The sequence below is a fragment of the Pollicipes pollicipes genome, unplaced genomic scaffold (genome assembly GCF_011947565.3).
Source record: "Pollicipes pollicipes isolate AB1234 unplaced genomic scaffold, Ppol_2.1 Scaffold_4002;HRSCAF=4701_pilon_pilon_pilon, whole genome shotgun sequence".
In the NCBI taxonomy this organism is placed as follows: Eukaryota; Metazoa; Arthropoda; class Thecostraca; order Pollicipedomorpha; family Pollicipedidae; genus Pollicipes; species Pollicipes pollicipes.
The window spans coordinates 42105358-42122498 of record NW_023596420.1 but is presented as its reverse complement, the minus strand read 5'-3'; positions in this window follow the sequence as shown (position 1 = coordinate 42122498).

Sequence of the window (17141 nt, the reverse complement as noted above, 5' to 3'; positions counted from 1 at the left end):
TTTCCGCACTGGATCGGAGAGAAGCTTCGAGTGCCTCAGTGATTTCCTGGAACTTGTATACCGCTTCCGGAGAACGATTCTTGTCTGGGTGATATTTCACCGCAAACTTTCGGAACGCCATCCTAATTTCAAGCTCGGATGCTTCACTGCTCAGACCGAGCACTTCGTAATAGTTTCTTTGGCCACTGGCAAGGCTTTCATGCAGGACACACAGCGCCACACAGGCACAAGGCAAGTATCCTAACGTCGCCATCATTTCGCGCCAAATAAGTATGTGTACGTTATGTATCACAGCTTGCAATATCCTTGCGCTCCCCTTTTGGCGAAGGCAAATCTCCACAAAGTATGTTGCAAAATCCTCACTCCGGTGTCCTTGCCTTCTCGCACTCGCTGACCTCACTTTGAAGCGCACTTTCGAACTCTTCCTTTCCTCCCGATTTATTTCTTAGTCAACACACTGGCCTTCCAAGCTAAGTGCGCCACACGTGTCAGTAACGCTGATAATATACGGGCTTGCAGAATAGATGAGTAAGACTCGTAGGTTCGTGTGAACACCACGTTCTTCCACCTACGTATCCTGTGCCCAATCCTTCAGTGTGGAACCACCAACCACTGATTCTACAAGCAGCCCTGTCCACAAATCGGTGACAGCAGTATGTCACCCAAATCTCTTCACCTAACCCACAGGCCTTCAAAACGCGGCGAAGCACGACAAGCACCTCAACCACCCACCCGCGCGCACCAGGGTAAAGTCGCGTGCGCTTGATTTCAATGCAAGCCAAACACGGTAGCCGCCGCGGCGCATGCGTGCGCTACTCAGCTGAACGTGGACCAATCAGCGCCCCGCATTACGAAGTGTCGGGAAGCACCTGGAATAGAAAACGCTACTAAATACAAGTCGTGGATTTACTATGATTAAGCGTGAAATGTTGTGGGGGTTTTGGTACTTTGTAACGAATCGGAATTTGTTACTAAATTTTATCAAATCGGTCAAAAATATTTGTAAAATCTTCATACAACCCAATGATACCTAAGCAAATATGGATCAACTACAATAACAAGCAAAAAGTATCGTATTATCTGCGCCAATATAACCAGTCGCTGAAAATGCAAAAGTGGTGCAAATAATAGACATCCTGGCGCAAAGCGGTACGGAAAGGTACCAGTACGTACGAAGCCGATTGTGCGGGGACTGGGCTTCCCGGTGGTGTAGGCCATTGGGCATGCTATTCATCCGCGATTTCTGAGTGAAAATATGATGGCCAGCACCATTACATTATCTATTAGTGCTATGGGAACATAGTGTTTAGGTAAGTGTTCTTGGCATCGTGTCGTTTGGCAATGACCTCGTGTGCAGAACATGTTGTGCAGTGTGATTCAACTCCGCGCGAATCAAATCCGTTTCGACCCCAGATAATTGGCGGGTGATTCCAGATTTGAATCAGCTGTTGATTTAACCAAACTTGCCGGACCGATTCTGTGTTGTTCTGAATAAAGCAAATGTGCCCAGAACCACAGTATGTTTTGGCTTGCTTCAAATAGAAGTGAAATGATTAAATCAAACTAAAAATTTTCAAGGATAAGATTTTTATGCTCAAGGTCTCAAAAACTCATGATATTAAAAAACAACATGTTAAAAGTTAAAGGTGACTGTGTATGATGGCACCACAGTCAACCTTAAGTATACATCCACAGGGCTGACACCTTCGTAACAGCAACGCATGAAACCAGGCTGTTGTGCACACCAAATTCAGTCTATGGTTAAACAGTGCTGATTTTTGTGTTGGACTCTAAAATGTTCTAACACATTCTTCCCCATTTACTGTTGCATCATCATAATTTGTAACAAAGCTACACACTGTGCCCTTAAGTTGGCAGTGACTACATGCTGAACTTTGAACACCCAGCTATATGGCATGCATGCACATATATTTTTACCCTTATGTTCCTACTACAACAGACGTGCAACTCTGGCAGAATGCATGTGGGAAGTGTTTCTATGCAAGATGTATGGTTACATTCTGCCGCCCAGTGCCTTAAGCCAAAAAATTTGTGGCTGCTTATACATGTGAAAGGAATATTTACAATCTTAAAAATGTTGTATATCTTTTAATGAACAATCAGTAACACAGTTGTTTAAGTTTTAGTACAGTTTTGATATGCAGAAGAAAGGCTTGGCTAGTCTGTCTCAAATCACTTTCTTTCTGTCTACTTTCCTTTAAGTCTGTCTCAAATCACTTTCAAGTCTGGTGTAGGATGCCAGTGATCTGTTAGAATTGGGCTCATGTAAGATGAAGTTGATGTTGCTGCTTTATGATGAGGTTTATGTTACTGCTGTACCTACCATAGTACATCCTCCACCCAGGGTGGTATGTCACTTACTGTCTGTCACTTCCAGTCATTTTTGAATGGCATTGTCCAGACCACTAACTTGTTGTATCACTGAGGTCTGGTGCATCAGTTACCAAACACAATTTTGTGTTATAAATTAAGCATGCTGCCATGCTGGGTATGGTCCACTTCAGCTTACCTCCTCTGACTTTGGGCACCTGCTGCACCTGGCTGCAGGGCATCCCAGTTGGGGAAATAGGGAACATGTGTGGTAGTCAAGGATACTTGAATGGTTTTGCTTATTCTAGTGTATAGGGAAGTTATTATGGCCTTGAAGTATTACTGTAGGGCCAGGATAAGTTTATTGATAGCCAATTGGTAACTAAGGTGGGGTAGCATAAACAACCTTTACTCAGGTTACAGAAAAGGAAAAAAGCCACTGGTACCTTGACTATTGCATCAGCTACAAACTATACCTCACTTTAATTTTAATTGTGCTACAAAACAGTATCTAATTTAACACTGTGCTATTGTTTCCTTTTGTTCATCATTGCTCACACCACTGTTAGGCATGTATTACACCACATTAAATTTGCAGAGAAGGTTAAATAATGACTGCAGAATAGTGGAACCAAGGCTGCAAAGTAAGATACCTTTTCCATTCTTGTGAACGACTAGCTAAGCATAGTGAGAAAAAATAGAATGCATTGCAAGCTTGCAAATACTTCAGGAATGAGCATTGATTGCACTCAAAGTCGCTGGTCTTGGGATGTAATGCATACATTCGCGATTCTGGCAGCTTTGCAGTTCCAAAATGAGAACCTTTCGCAACTTGTGATGGAAGTAATAGAGTAAGAAACTGTAAGCTCGCGACCAAGCCCCCATGCTGGTTCCTTTCCCAGTGACCGTTGATTCTGTTTATGATGTAATGTTCGACGAATGACGTCCCGATTAAGACTCGTGGCGCAGACCCGTGGCGCCACCTATGGTTGTTCTAGGTGGCGCCACGTGCCATTCATTCCGATGATGTGCTAATGTGCTCAAGGCAATGGACCGACAATAGTGGTTCAGGCATACGATACGCCTGATATTTGGGTGGAATGCGGCGATTAGATATCGGAAGAAGGAAGGAGGCGGTGCTGCGGTGAGCTCAGAGCCTGACGGCTGCGTCCCTGAAAAGTTGTGCGCTGTACGAAAGACAAGAAGTGCGGGTTTTGTTTCCCCCCCGATGCGTGCCTTTCCTGCCAGGGTGAGAGGCAGACGACACCTTTTATCCTCAGCAGCCTGGTGCGTCATAAAGCTCCAACAGTGCGGAATCAGTAAGACATGTTACTGGTATCGCCGCCCCAGGTAAAAAAAAAACTTTTTGCTTATGCATGTCGCGTCGTCAAGAATAGGTCTAGCAACGAATCTGGCGATGCAATAATCGAACTCGGAGATGAAAAGTTATTTGTTCCGTCATCTTTGAGGCATGACCTCGTCCATCCCCTCCTTAAATCCGCCCGCTCGCTCAGGCTTTTGGCGCAGGGTATTTCTGCCTTGTTGTTACAATCCTTGACGCCAGTGTTTTTTGTTTACCTATTTTCGAAAGTTGTGCTTACCTTGTGCGGCACAGCTTGTGAGAAGCTCGAGTTCGGACAAATATTGTTACATCAATTTACGTTTCCTCCGCGAATAGCGTCAACGCCAGCCCGGTACTTCCGCGTGCAGCTGCCAGCAAACACGAGAGGAGCAAGTTCTGACTCTGTTTCCGGCTTTTGCTCGATTTCATACCTATCTGGACATCGAACATGCTCCCATGCACCATGCGGTGGTCTCGCGGCGCCGGGCCAACGTACCGGGTACCACTGGCGTCTCCCCGCCCGGGGTACTGGGTACCATTGTCGCCTCCCCGCCCGGTGTGCCGGGTACCATTGGCGCCTCCCCACTCGGCGTACCGGGTACAATTGATGCCCCCCCCCCGCCCGGCGTACCGGGTACCACTGGCGTCTCCCCGCCCGGCGTACCGGGTACCATCGACGCCTTTCCGCCAGGCGTACAGGGTCCCATTGGCGCCTTCCCACCCGGCTTACAGAGTCCCATCGGCGCCTTCGGCGTACCGGGTACCATGAGCGCCCCCTCTCGCCCGGCGTACCGTGTACCGTTTCTCTCTTCGCTCGACGTGCCGGGTACCGTTGACGCTTGCCTAGCCGCGACGCCGGCGGCGGCCCGGTGTCGGGTCTGGCCGGGGCTGCCCCCACCCTCTCCCCTGTTGTTCCGGGACTGCCGTTCCCAGACGACTCCGGTGTCGCTCCGTTCCCGGGTGTCGGCAAGGGGTCGCCGCCGACGCCGACGCCGTGCCCCCCCCCCCCCTCCGCTGCTCCCTCCCCGCGGGCGTCCGGCGGCCGGCGTCGGTATCGCCGGTCAGAAGGGTGGGGGGTCAGTTTGACGGACGCTCTGTAAACTTGTCCGAGACTCACCGGCGGTGGAGGACGTGGTCATGCGGTTGGCTGACGGTGCCACCAGGCCAGAGGGGAAGGCGTGGTCATGTGACTGACGGTACCACCAGGCCAGAGGGGAGGACATGGTCATGTGGCTGACGGTACCACCAGGCCTGGCCGGGCCGTGAGCCGGACCGCCGGCTCATCACTGCGTCGGGGTTTTGACGAACTGAACCGCAGGCTGACCCAGTCATCAACGGATGGAGACTACGAAAAACGATTTGCAATGTTGTTGTTTGTGGACGGACGGAAAATTGTGGTTCTGAAAGGCGCGATATCAGTTTCGACGGATACCGAACAAGCGAAGTTGTGTGAGTTGTGTTCGTTTTTTTTCGGAAGCTTCAACATCAAACACGATTATACCTGAATGTACCCCTTCCGCGTTCTATCCCACCATGGTATCGGTATAAAAGCAAACACGTCGCAGATTTGTCATAGCGTAAGGCGCGAACCCCCGTCAGTAACATGGATGCTGAATAGCTATGAACAGGGCTGTAGTTTCCCATTCAGTTGGGGGGGGGAGGGACAGGGGAGCTTCACACCCACCCCCCAAACTTGCGTTCCAGCCCCAGTCTGTGAGAGGAAAGGGCGAATCCGGGGAGAATCCCATTTTTTTGTAGACTTTTGGGGTTGGAATCATGCCGCACCTTTGTACTTGCTTCACTCGAAAATGTGTTTTTTGCAGATTCTATCCCAGCTAACCTACAAAACTGGTGCCTGCAAGTCACCAGTTGAGGCGGCGCGGGGCCCGGCGACACCAGTCATGCTTTCGACGGTGTAATGTTTTTGCGACCGCCGGTTTTACCATCACGGCGATTTCCAAACCATGTATCACAATGCGTTACGCTCCATATCATGTATCACAATGCTCACAATGAGCTTAACGTGTTGTGTTTGTTGCGATTTATATGCTTCCAAGCTGTTCAGTCCGGCATGGTTTTCATGCAACGCCGTGCTCACGCTCAAACGTTAACCTCCCTATTCGATTAGCATGAAAACGTGGAGTTCGTTAATTTCTAAAAAGTCATACAACACGGGTTGAAACCTGACCAGCGGCGTAGGATCAGCACGATGTGGCTAAGAAAGGGGTGGACAATCAGATGGATACATTGTGTGTCTCGGCGCCACAGAGCTGTCTCCTCGAGCAAACCATGCATCCACCGGTGTTGGAAGTCTTCTTGGGGTATCAACGTGTGCTCTGAGCAACAAGATCGGATCAAAATTGGGAGCGAACCGCATGGCGTAGGCGGATATAACGACGCAACGTTTCCGTGTAGACCCACATATCCGTCCTTGTCCTGCGAGTGCGTTAGCAAGCCAGCCAAGTACTGTCCTGTCCACACGGACGACCTCTCGTGACGGACAGACCGCCATCGTCACGTGTTGTTTTTGTAACGGTATTGAACACATACTGGCCTTAGTGAACTGGGTTATTCAACAGTATACACGTCCGTAACCACTTTTTAAACGTCACTGGGCTGCAGTTTTGTTGTGATGCCACTGCATCCTGAAACGCCAGGGTAGTCCAGTCCACCCGATAATTGTCGGAGTCAGGACCCGCGCCGACCCCAGTGGTGATCACGCCCTTGCCTGTGTAGTTTGCATGGCCCCGATCTGTCTCGGTCTTGGGCATAACCTGCTATGTATGGTATATGAAATATGCGATATTTCATATGGTATATGAAATATGCGGCCGGTATGTGAAAATGCGACGATGGCTGCTTCCCGGCGTACCTGTGGGCGGGACAGTGTTTGGACAAATTACTGATTTGTAGATGGTACGATTGCCTGTTTTGTACAGCTGGGTGCACAACTGTACCTGCTCCGTTTGCCGATATCTAAGAGGAGTCCTTGAAAACGTCCGAAAAGGGGCAGGTCCATGTCGTGCACATCATTGCGCATGCTTCTTTGCACGCCCCGGCTCGCGGCCTTTCTGGTACCATTGCCCGGTGTCTCCTCCGCTAGTATTGGTCACACGTCGCGGTAAAGTTTCATCACCGAGATCTGGACGGGTCCCCGACCGCTTTTTGCAGCTCTTGCACGATTTGAAAATGTTACGTTTTCCATGTTCATCGAATGAGAAGTGAAGTGGTGGTGATTTTGCAACGGTGCAGAAGTATGACACCTGTGCCCAGCTGCCTTGGAAATGCTTCGGCTAATCTCGTTGAAGACGTTTGCTGCTTGCTGCTGATAACTTTGTAGCTGAGAACTTTGCAGGTACGATCAGTGGTCGCACATACTTGAGCCGGTTAAATTTGACAGGTCGCTCCAGACCGCTGCAGCCACACAAGTTTCGGTTAGTTGCCATGAACGGTCGTTTTGGTCTGGGGCTTTGGCCGCACCTTGTCTTCTCATTCCCCTATCGCTGACATGGACTGGCTGAAAAGGCATTACAGCGATTTGGAAGCCTTTACAGTGTTCATGAAATCATTGCCTTTTTACCACCTTTTGGACAGGAATTTGGTCATGTTTCGGTAATTTTGGATAAAGCAATTACCCAGTCCGTCAAGGATCTTGTCGATCTTATAACGCTTGATGCGATGAAAAATCTGTTCCACCTCCGAAGAACGAGTAAACAGGGTGGAAAGAAGCTTCCGGCAAGTTTTGGCGCTAATTTCAGTGTGGAGACTTTGTGAGAGCATCTGAAAAGCTGCTGGCGCCCTTCTCGTGGACTTTTATCAGTATATGACTCATGTTGTTGACTAAAGGTCAATCTTGGCGGATAAACCAAAATGTAACACATTGCATTGAAGTGCCCTTGGCGTGTCCGTGTTCGGGGTGCTTACGTCACTTGATCGCATTTATACGCTGTTGCAATTCTCCACTGCGGCAATCGCCAGCGTTGTAAACGTTTCTCGTTTAGGGGCGGGTCGTTGCAACTTAAGCCCATGTGAAGCAGGATCGCCATATCTCCACCGGAGGATCACATGAATGCAATTTTTGTTTCCATGAAAACCGTCCCAACCGATAAAGGTTACGTGGGGCGTGCTCCTTGTGGCGTTCGTATCTTTTCCTCGTGACAGTCTTCACCTTCGCCACCTCCCCCGGCCCGCACCAAATAAGGCGTCGCACCGGTCTGCTGAAGTCGGACATTTGTTGGTGGTTTAGTTGCATGTTGGCTTAACATTTTATGCCCCAATTTGGGTACATAACGGCAGGAAGATGCAAGACGGACTGGCGGCGGGGCTGAACGTTTTTGATAGACAGCGTTGAGTTCCCGAACCGGTGAACGTTTTTGATAGACGGCGTTGAGTTCCCGGACCGGTCCAGACGAAAACCTGTTTAGCATTGGCCGGGGCACGACGGCAGGGCGGCAGCGATCGCCCGACCGAGCGCACGTTATGATTTCGTGACGATTAGGTCATGTAGTAAGCTGTCATCTACTCGTAAAGCCCCGCTTGCACATACGTTGTGTCACGGGTGTGTCTGGGCACTTTGTACTACATCGTCTTCTCTTTTCTTTTATTTATTTCGCCGCCCGGCACGTCCAAACGTAAGGATGGTTATCAGCGTGGTTGTTGTAATGGAATGTGACCCATGCGTGACGTAGGATCTGATGGGATAGCATGCGTTTGCCCTCGCGCACAGCGATATCGGCTTGTCTGCCCCCTCAGAAAACGAGCTCCCCGTCCTCACCCTCAGCCCCTGATCCTGCTCTCTCTGCCGCAACAAGCTCCCCGTCCTCCCCCTCTGCCCCTGATCGTGCTCTCTCTGCCGCAACGAGCTCCCCGTCCTCCCCCTCAGCCCCTGATCCTGCTCCCTCTGCCACAACGAGCTCCCCGTCCTCCCCTCAGCCCCTGATCCTGCTCTCTCTGCCGCAACAAGCTCCCCGTCCTCCCCCTCAGCCCCTGATCTTGCTCTCTCTGCCACAACGAGCTCCCCGTCCTCCCCTCAGCCCCTGATCCTGCTCTCTCTGCCGCTGTCAGGCAGCCGACGGCCGCCACCACAGCCGTGATCCTGCTCTCTCTGCCGCTGTCAGCCAGCCGACGGCCGCCACCACAGCCGTGATCCTGCTCTCCCTGCCGCTGTCAGCCAGCCGACGGCCGCCACCACAGCCGTGATCCTGCTCCCTCTGCCGCTGTCAGCCAGCCGACGGCCGCCACCACAGCCGTGATCCTGCTCCCTCTGCCGCTGTCAGCCAGCCGACGGCCACCACCACAGCCGTGATCCTGCTCTCCCTGCCGCTGTCAGCCAGCCGACGGCCACCACCACAGCCGTGATCCTGCTCCCTCTGCCGCTGTCAGCCAGCCGACGGTCGCCACCACAGCCGTGATCCTGCTCTCCCTGCCGCTGTCAGCCAGCCGACGGCCGCCACCACAGCCGTGATCCTGCTCACTCTGCCGCTGTCAGCCAGCCGACGGCCGCCACCACAGCCGCCAGGTGAACCGCCCATGACAACGGTCGCTGGTTTTAGTGCCGTGTAAAACACAAACAGCCAGCCTTGAGCTGCGAGCCGGCGTCGGGCGGGCGGCCATGCCGTGAGAAAACGGGCCGGAGTGCCAGCTTTAAACGCCGAAGGAACCCTGGCGTACTTCAGCTCGTGGAGGAGGGTGATGGCCTCGAAAGGCCGGAGTCATAGCTTCTGGCAAACACAGGGGACCGATCACGCAGCGCCAGCTGCGGCCGCTGCTTTACGGGATCTGTGCGACCGTCGCGACGTGTTTTGGACGCGATCTGCGATCTGTTTTTGGGACGGAGGAAAGGACGCGGTCCCCAGTGATTTCCAGGGTCAGTTGTTCGCCTGCTATGACGTGGCCCGTCACGGCGACAGGACACTGGGAAGTAAAAATCTCTCTGGAATCGCCTGCCGTGCTTGGCGGTCTGTGGTTGGAGGATTAGTCGGGTGTACTCGCGACGGTGGATTTCGACGGACCGGGGCGACTGCCGCGTTTATACGGTGCCAGCTCACTGGCCTGAACGTGGGGTTCGCGGCCATTCGCTGCGTCAGACTGCTTGACACTTGAGCTGTGTAGATCCCAAATTAACTGTTCCCAAACGGGCATGTCATGTCGCTGCGAAGGACCATTGCATATGCATGACGTGGCTGCAACTGCCTTACCATCTTTATGAACGTGTTTGGGCGTGCCATTGCTTCTCATTGGTTCCCGTGTAACAACGGAAGTCCCTGTGACCTCGGACCGTGGTGAAGACGTGGTTGCATGCATCGGCGCCGTTTACGGACACCTGAGAGCCCCTCCTCTCTCATGCAGCCGGGGTGCTGATGGGACCACATCCATTACCCGCGAGGAACGCGGCGCCGCCCGTCGCCGCGTGCGAACCAGCCCTTCGCCTTTTCCGGCGAAGCGGCTGGAGCCGCCATGTTTTCCTGTCACGACCTCGGCGAGCCGCGCCGTCGCGCGGGCACTGCACGGGGAGCTGGTCCCCCGGGTCCCCGCCTCCCCGCCGCGGCGTCAACAGGTGCCCACCGGGCCGGCGTCACCGGGCGCGGTGCAGGCGCCAATTTCGGCCCGGTCATTACCCATTCTTCGCGGACAAAGGGCGAGCGCGGCGGCCGCTGCTGCGGACGAGCGCTCGGGCTTTGCCGCGTGACGCCCCCAGAGCGAGCGGGGCGCGCGGCGGCCGGCGCCGGCGCGGGAGTGGCCCCGATACCGGCCCCGAAGAAAGCCCGATTGCCTGCCGCTGGAAGTGCGATGGATGGGACGCGCACTGGCGCGATGCTCACGATAGTGCGCCGGCATTCCAGGGGCGGTGACGCTGGTATATGAAACGGAGCGGCCGCCGGGATCTGCCCGCCCTCGGGGCGAGACGCTGGGCGCCGGCAGCCAATCACAACACCGGCTGGTCGGCCAGCGCGCGCCCGGTGCCGCGCGGCACCTCCAGTGCGGGAGAAACGCAGCGGCGGGAACGGGTCGCCGTGGTCACGCTCCTTATCCGAATCGTCGCAAGTGGTGCTTTCCGCTGCGCGTGGAGGACGAACTGCGCGGTGCAACGTCAGCTGCTTCGAACGCGTCGCCGCAGCGGAAAGCGCGCCCGCCGCTGCCGCCTCAAGGACGGGGCGGAGCTTGGCGCCGCCGCCGCCGCCAGCGTGTGCATCTGGCGCTGATTAGTGCGGGGCCGACCGGCAACACGTGTACGCCGCCCAGGTATGTCACTCGTCCGTTTTTGCTTGGCTGTCGCCGCTTGTTAGGCCCGGTGCCAGCGGCCGCCTGGCTGCTGCAGGCGCGCTGCGTGCGCGGCGCGCCGGCCTGCCCCGCGCGCAGTTAATGCGGGCACGCCGGCCGGGTATTTATATTGGGCGGCCGACGCCGCTGCGAGTGGCTCACCGGTTGTCACAGTCGGCGTTTTTGTGCGCGGCCTGGGCTCGGTCGCCAAGCGGTGCGGCGGCTGCGAGCGGCTCAGCCCCGAGGACTGGCGCGGCGGCGGCCTGCGCGGGCCGGGGGGAGACGGATGAGCCGGGATGGGCGCCGACGGACGTGGGATAGTGACGAATGAGGGGGGGGGGATGATACAGAGGAAGACACTGACGGACGCAGGTGCTGTGCGGAGCGGCGAGAGTGCGCTGCTGGCTGCGTGCGTGCAGGGGGTGCGAGGTAGGAGGCGAGTTGGAAAGTCGGGTACGCTGGCGCGTCGATGCCTGACACGGATCGCCACTTCATGTTCCTGCCCGGACCGAAACACGTCAGCCCCCGCTCCCGTCCCACCCTCCAGACCTCCGGGGCGAGACCTGCAAACCGCCGCCTCGGTGACGGACGACGGACGCGCGGCCCTCGCCGCCGCCGCGCCGCGTCTGTCGCGCGCCGTCCGATAACGCCGCCCTGCAGCGGGGCGGGTGGTGTGGGGTCGCTCGGCAGGCGCCTGCCGGCAGCGCCGCTGACGCCGGTCTGGAGCGAGGCCGGCCGCCGGCGCTGCCTCGGCTATCACCGCCGGCTAGCCGGCTGGGCGCCTCTCAGCGATGGCGTGTGGAGCGCCTCCCTCCGATGGCTGGTGAGACGCCGCGCACCGGGGACCGGGCGGCCTGTTCTCCGCGCTGGCGACGGAGTGGAGATTGCGATCGCAGATTGGTGCAGCCGCGCGGAGCCGGCAAGTCGTGGGAACGGGCGCCGGCGACCGGCCATCGCCGCAGACGGCGCCTCGCCACGCGTCGCGCTCGTCGCGAGGCGGTCGAGCGCGGTGTCGCTCCTCGCGACGCGAACAGGTGGTGCTCCGGCGGAGGGGCAGGGGTCACGCGGGGAGGGTGCAGCTGCAGCGGCGGCGGCCTCTCGGCACCTGCTGTACAGGCCCTGTAGGTGGAGATGGATTGCCGCGCGAGGCGAGTGGTCAAGGTGAGGGCGGCGCTCGGACCTGGCAGCGGCGATGATGCCATCAGCGCACGTGGCGACGCTGATTTACGGCCGGCCGGCGGGCGTGCCCTGAAGTCTGAACGTCAACGAGGCCATGGCTCAGCGCTGCCGTCAACACCGCGGCGGTAAACAAGAGCCACGTGACAGGCTGAAGGAAGGCCGACGCGCTCCCTGACTGTGGGCCGACCAGCTGACGCGTTGGTGGCGCCTCTGATCGGCCGCCTTCGTCGCGCTGCTGGCGCGTCTGGCGGCGCCGGGCGTGGACAGGTGGTGGAGCTGCCCCGGCCGGCGAGCTCCTCACGGCGAGCCGCGCCCGCGTACTGCCCCTGCCCGCTGCCCGCGAGGCGTGACATGCGTCGGCGCAGGGCTGAGGGAATCGGGCATGCGCGACCCCTGGACGAGATGACCTCGGTCACGGTAGCAGGACCGCTCCGTTCCTCCCTCCTTTGTTCGTATTGTTTTAGGCGTCATGTAACTGGTATGGTCGTTAGGGAGGTGATTCATCACGCTGATTATAGTCGGGATCTGAGGCACGGCCGGTAGCGGCTCTCCAATCCGGTATTTTGGCTCGGCGGCGGGCGCCCGCCGCATTATCACCTCTCCCCCACTCTGGGTATTTCCACCCTCGGCCCTTGCGTGGCTGAGCCACCGCCTGTAGCCGCTTCACCGCAGCGGTCCCGTCATCCAGCCTCCTCCCACGGTCGACCTCTCCCCACCCACCGGCCAGGCGCGCGCTTTTTCGCGGCCGCGCGGACATCGGCGCGCGCTTTTTCGCCGTCTGGCCGTGCGCGCCGCGCCGGCGGCGACGGAAGCGGCGCCGTCGCCTGCCCCGACGGGGCGCGAGGGCCGCGCGCCGACGGCGCGGCCGGACGGCGCGACCGGCCGCGCTGGCCGGCCCCGACCAATTAGCGCATTCCGACCTGAGCTGTTGTGTCGGGCGGCGTCTTGCGCCGCCGATGGGCGGCCGCTCGGCCGGAATAACGCGATCGGTCGCCGCGCGTCAGGAGCTGGGGCGGGATCAGGCGCGGCCGCTGCCATTAGCGGCGGGATTTTTCCGCGGGAGGGACGGAAGGGCCGGTGGCGCCCTGCGGCTGGTCATTTGTCAGCGGCGCTGACGGGGTAACAGCCGCGGAGACGGGACGGCCCCGGCCCGACCGCCGCCGCTGTCGGGGGTGCAGGGACTTAGTGAGGTGGAGGATCAGGGGTACCCAGGCGCGACGCATTGTCACTCCAGACGGCCACGGGTCCGCGGGTGTGACGCGCTGTGCCGGTCAGACGCATCAGTATGCGTGCTTGTGTCGACCTGTCAGCTGCCCGGGCTCCGGTGACAGCGAGCGAGTCTGCAGTCCAGTCGGGGGCTTGTTTCCAGCCTAAAGAGGTGCGACAAGCACCAGCGGGCATTCCGCGATTGCCGTCTGCGCAGGGGCGTCTCGGGCGGGAGCGGTGCCGCTGCTGACCTCGCCACACGGCGGCGGCGGCCCTCTCCCGCCTTCCGCCCCGGTCCGGGTCACACCGACTCAGCGCATTCCTCGGCCGTCGCCGCGATCGCCGTATTGTGGCCAATCGGGCACGCCGAATGCAGCCACTTTGTTGGCCCGCAGCGTCTGCACACATGACTGGCTGCCTGTGGGACCACCGCCGCGGACCGGGCTGCCGACGGACCCGCCGGAGGCTCCTCAGGGCAGTGCGCACCTGCGCCGGAGGCTCCTCAGGACAGCGCGCACCTGCGCCGGAGGCTCGTCGCGGCGCCTCTCGCCCGGCGGCGCCGTTGGCCGTCCGCCTCGGGCGCCACCCGTGCCTCCCGGCCGGTGTGAGCCGGCCCTGTGGCGGCGGCGTGATTGGCATCGGTTTGACGCGGCTCTTGAGGGGTGACGACGGCGCCGCTTGTCGGGCCCCTCTAGTATTTGCATAATTCAATTTCAGACGCTAATCAGCATTCCGTAGTGAAGAGACGTCTCGGCGAACCGAGCGGAATGCAGGAGCGTAAACGCAAGAAGTGGGGTATTTGTACACCCTGGCGATGGTGAAACCTGTTGACAGGAGCGTTCGAACGGCAGTGAAGAACGGCACATTCATTGCCATGGTTTAGAGGACGATAGTTTTAATGGTCTTTTGATTTGTCCCTTTTGTCGGCTTGACTGTTGGCACGCAACCCCACTGCGTTGCCCCTTCCGCCGCTCGGCTCGCCCCTTCGTTGCCCCTTCCGCCGCTAAAGCCGAGCCCGACTGCTGTGCTCAGCCCGGCTTCACCAGCGTGAACCCTTCCCCTTGAAGCTGAACCCAGCTGCTGCTGCTCAACTCGACTTCACCAGCGCGAACCCTTCCACGTGAAGCCGAGCCCGACTGCTGCTGCTCAGCTCGGCTTCACCAGCCTGAACCCTTCAACGTGAAGCCGAGCCCGACTGCTGCTACTCAGCTAGACTTCACCAGCCTGGACCCTTCCACGTGAAGCCGAGCCCGACTGCTGCTGCTCAGCTCGGCTTCACCAGCGCGAACCCTTCCACGTGAAGCCGAACCCGACTGCTGCTGCTCAGCTCTTCTTCACCAGCGCAAACCCTTTCCCTCTGAAGCCGAGCCTGACCGGCGCCCCTGGTGCTCGCACCGGCGCTGGCGGATATGCCGGCGCAGCGGGTCCGCCACCGCATCCGCGACCCCGGGGTGCCGCAAGACGAATGTGGCGCGGTGGCGACGTGCCGCCGCGCCGGGGACGGCGCTCCCAGAGGAGCGCGCCGGGCAGCGGGGCGCCACCGCCGCTCAAGGCTGCCGGCCGGGGGCAGACGCTGACGACCGCCGTCGTAAAATGTGGCGCCGCCGCCGCCGCCGCCGCCACAGAGGGTGGTGGTGGCGGTGCGGGAGGCTGTGGGTGCGTCTGAGGTGACCCGGACGGTGTAGGTTCTGTGTGACGGGTGTGGCGGAGCCGTGCCACGCAGGACGCTCGACTTGACGCAGTGGTTACGTGTGTGAACAGTATGCAGCCAGTTGTTAAGCTGTGCCTTTTAACCGCAGGCAAATCTTCGCTGCGTCGTGAGTTTGCCCACACGGATGTGGGCAACACGCCGACTGAAAGGTTTTGCAGCGCGGACGTCTCGTGAAATCACCGTCTTCTGGGTCAATTACCAGTTCACCTCGCATAGCAGCGGCCCTCCAACGGTCAGCCGGGCCCCGCAGCTGGCCGTGCTCTCGGCGCCGTCCCGAGACGCTGCTCCGCCCGTTAAACCCTGCACGTGTTATCACGTGGCTTTACGGTCACGATTAATCGTCGGTCGCGGCCGGCGGCGCCGGCGCCGTGCTCCGCTCCAGCTCCACCGGCGGCCGCTCTCCGGCCGAGGCGACCCCTGGCGGTGCGTGCCGCCGGCGCCGGCCGGCCGGTACGGCGCAGGGTCGGCGTCTGACCCCTGACCTCTGCGGGCGGGGCGCCGCCGGGGGTGGCCGCGGCGGCGGGGAGCGGCCGGGCGGCGGGCGCGCCCGCTTTGTCCCGCCTCCTCGTCTGAAGAGCCTCTCCGGCGCCGCCCGGCCGGCCGCCCGCGCGGCCGGTCTGTTTACGCGCGCCCCTCTCCGCTTCCGTCACCCGTTATCTGCGGGTCGGCCGGCTTTCTCTCTCCATCAGGGCCGTATCATCTTTCTGTCGGCCGGCGGCTCGTCTCTCCGCGCCCCCCGCCGCGCGCCGCGCGCCGCCGGAAGCGCCCCGGGCGGGCCGCCGATTCGGGTCTTTTTGTCGTGATTTGTCTCGGGCGCGTAACGGGTTGCGAGGACGCGGCGCCGGGCGGCGGGCGGCGGCCGAGCGTGTCCGCGCCGCTTTCACCAGCGCAGCCGCGACGGCGGACCACACAGAGGGACCACCGGCGCGGCCGACCGGACCGCCGCCGCCGGCGGACCGGACCGGCTCCTCCGGGATCGCAGCGGCGATCGCCGCTCGGACCGCGGCCCGCCGGCGTCTGGCGGGTCCCGCGCGGTCAGCCGCCGCCGGGGCAGGCGCGGTGCGCGGCGCCAGCTGACCCGGTTGCGGGCCGACATCGGCGCCGCACGGAGACGGCATCGGCGCCGCACGGAGACGGCATCGGCGCCGCACGGAGACGGCATCGGCGCCGCACAGAGATGGCATCGGCGCCGCGCGGAGATGGCATCGGCGCTGCACGGAGATGGCATCGGCACCCATGCCGCCGCACGGAGATGGCATCGGCGCCGGTGTGTCGCAGGACTGCGGACAGGCGACAGGCGCAGCCGGCTCGGGCACCGCCGTCAGGCGGATCAGAGCCGGCTCGGGCGCTGCGGTCGGGCGGATCGGAGCCGGCTCGGGCGCTGCAGTCGGGCGGATCGGAGCCGGCTCGGGCGCTGCCGTCAGGCGGATCGGAGCCGGCTCGGGCGCTGCCGTCAGGCGGATCGGAGCCGGCTCGGAAGACGGCATTCGAGTCGGCAGATCGTGTCCCATCACGTCCGACCAGCTCGGTCGTCGCCACCGTCTGCCGCCGCACGCGTGTATGACATCGGACACGCAGCCCGCTGGCGCAGGCCGCCCGCATCTGATCATCGCCGGCCCGGTGTGTGGCCTCGTCGCGTGAGAGGCTCGATAGCGCCACGTGATGGGCGGTATTCCTCCGCCGGTGGTCCGCGCCGCGTCGAAGGACGGCGTCAGCCGATCGGTCTCTCTCTCTCTCTCTCTCTCTCTCTCTCTCTCTCTCTCTCTCTCTCTCTCTCTCTCTCTCTCTCTCTCTCTCTCTCTCTCTCTCCTCTCTCTCTCTCTCTCTCTCTCTCTCCTCTCTCTCTCTCCTCGCTCTCGCTCTCGCGCTATCGCTCTCGGCTTCTCGCTCTCGCTCTTCGCTCTCGCTCTCGCTCTCGCTCTCGCTCTCACCCTCTCACTTTCTCGCCTTCTCTTTCTAACCCCTCTCTCCCGTGCTCCGTCCCCTCCTCTTATGAATACAGCCGCCGGCGCGAGCGAGGCGGTCTCTCGCCTCACCGGCCGTCTATTAGGCGAAGCGGCGCACTTGCCGAGCCTTGTACGGTGGTCTCGTGCCGCGCAGGGGCGGCCGCCG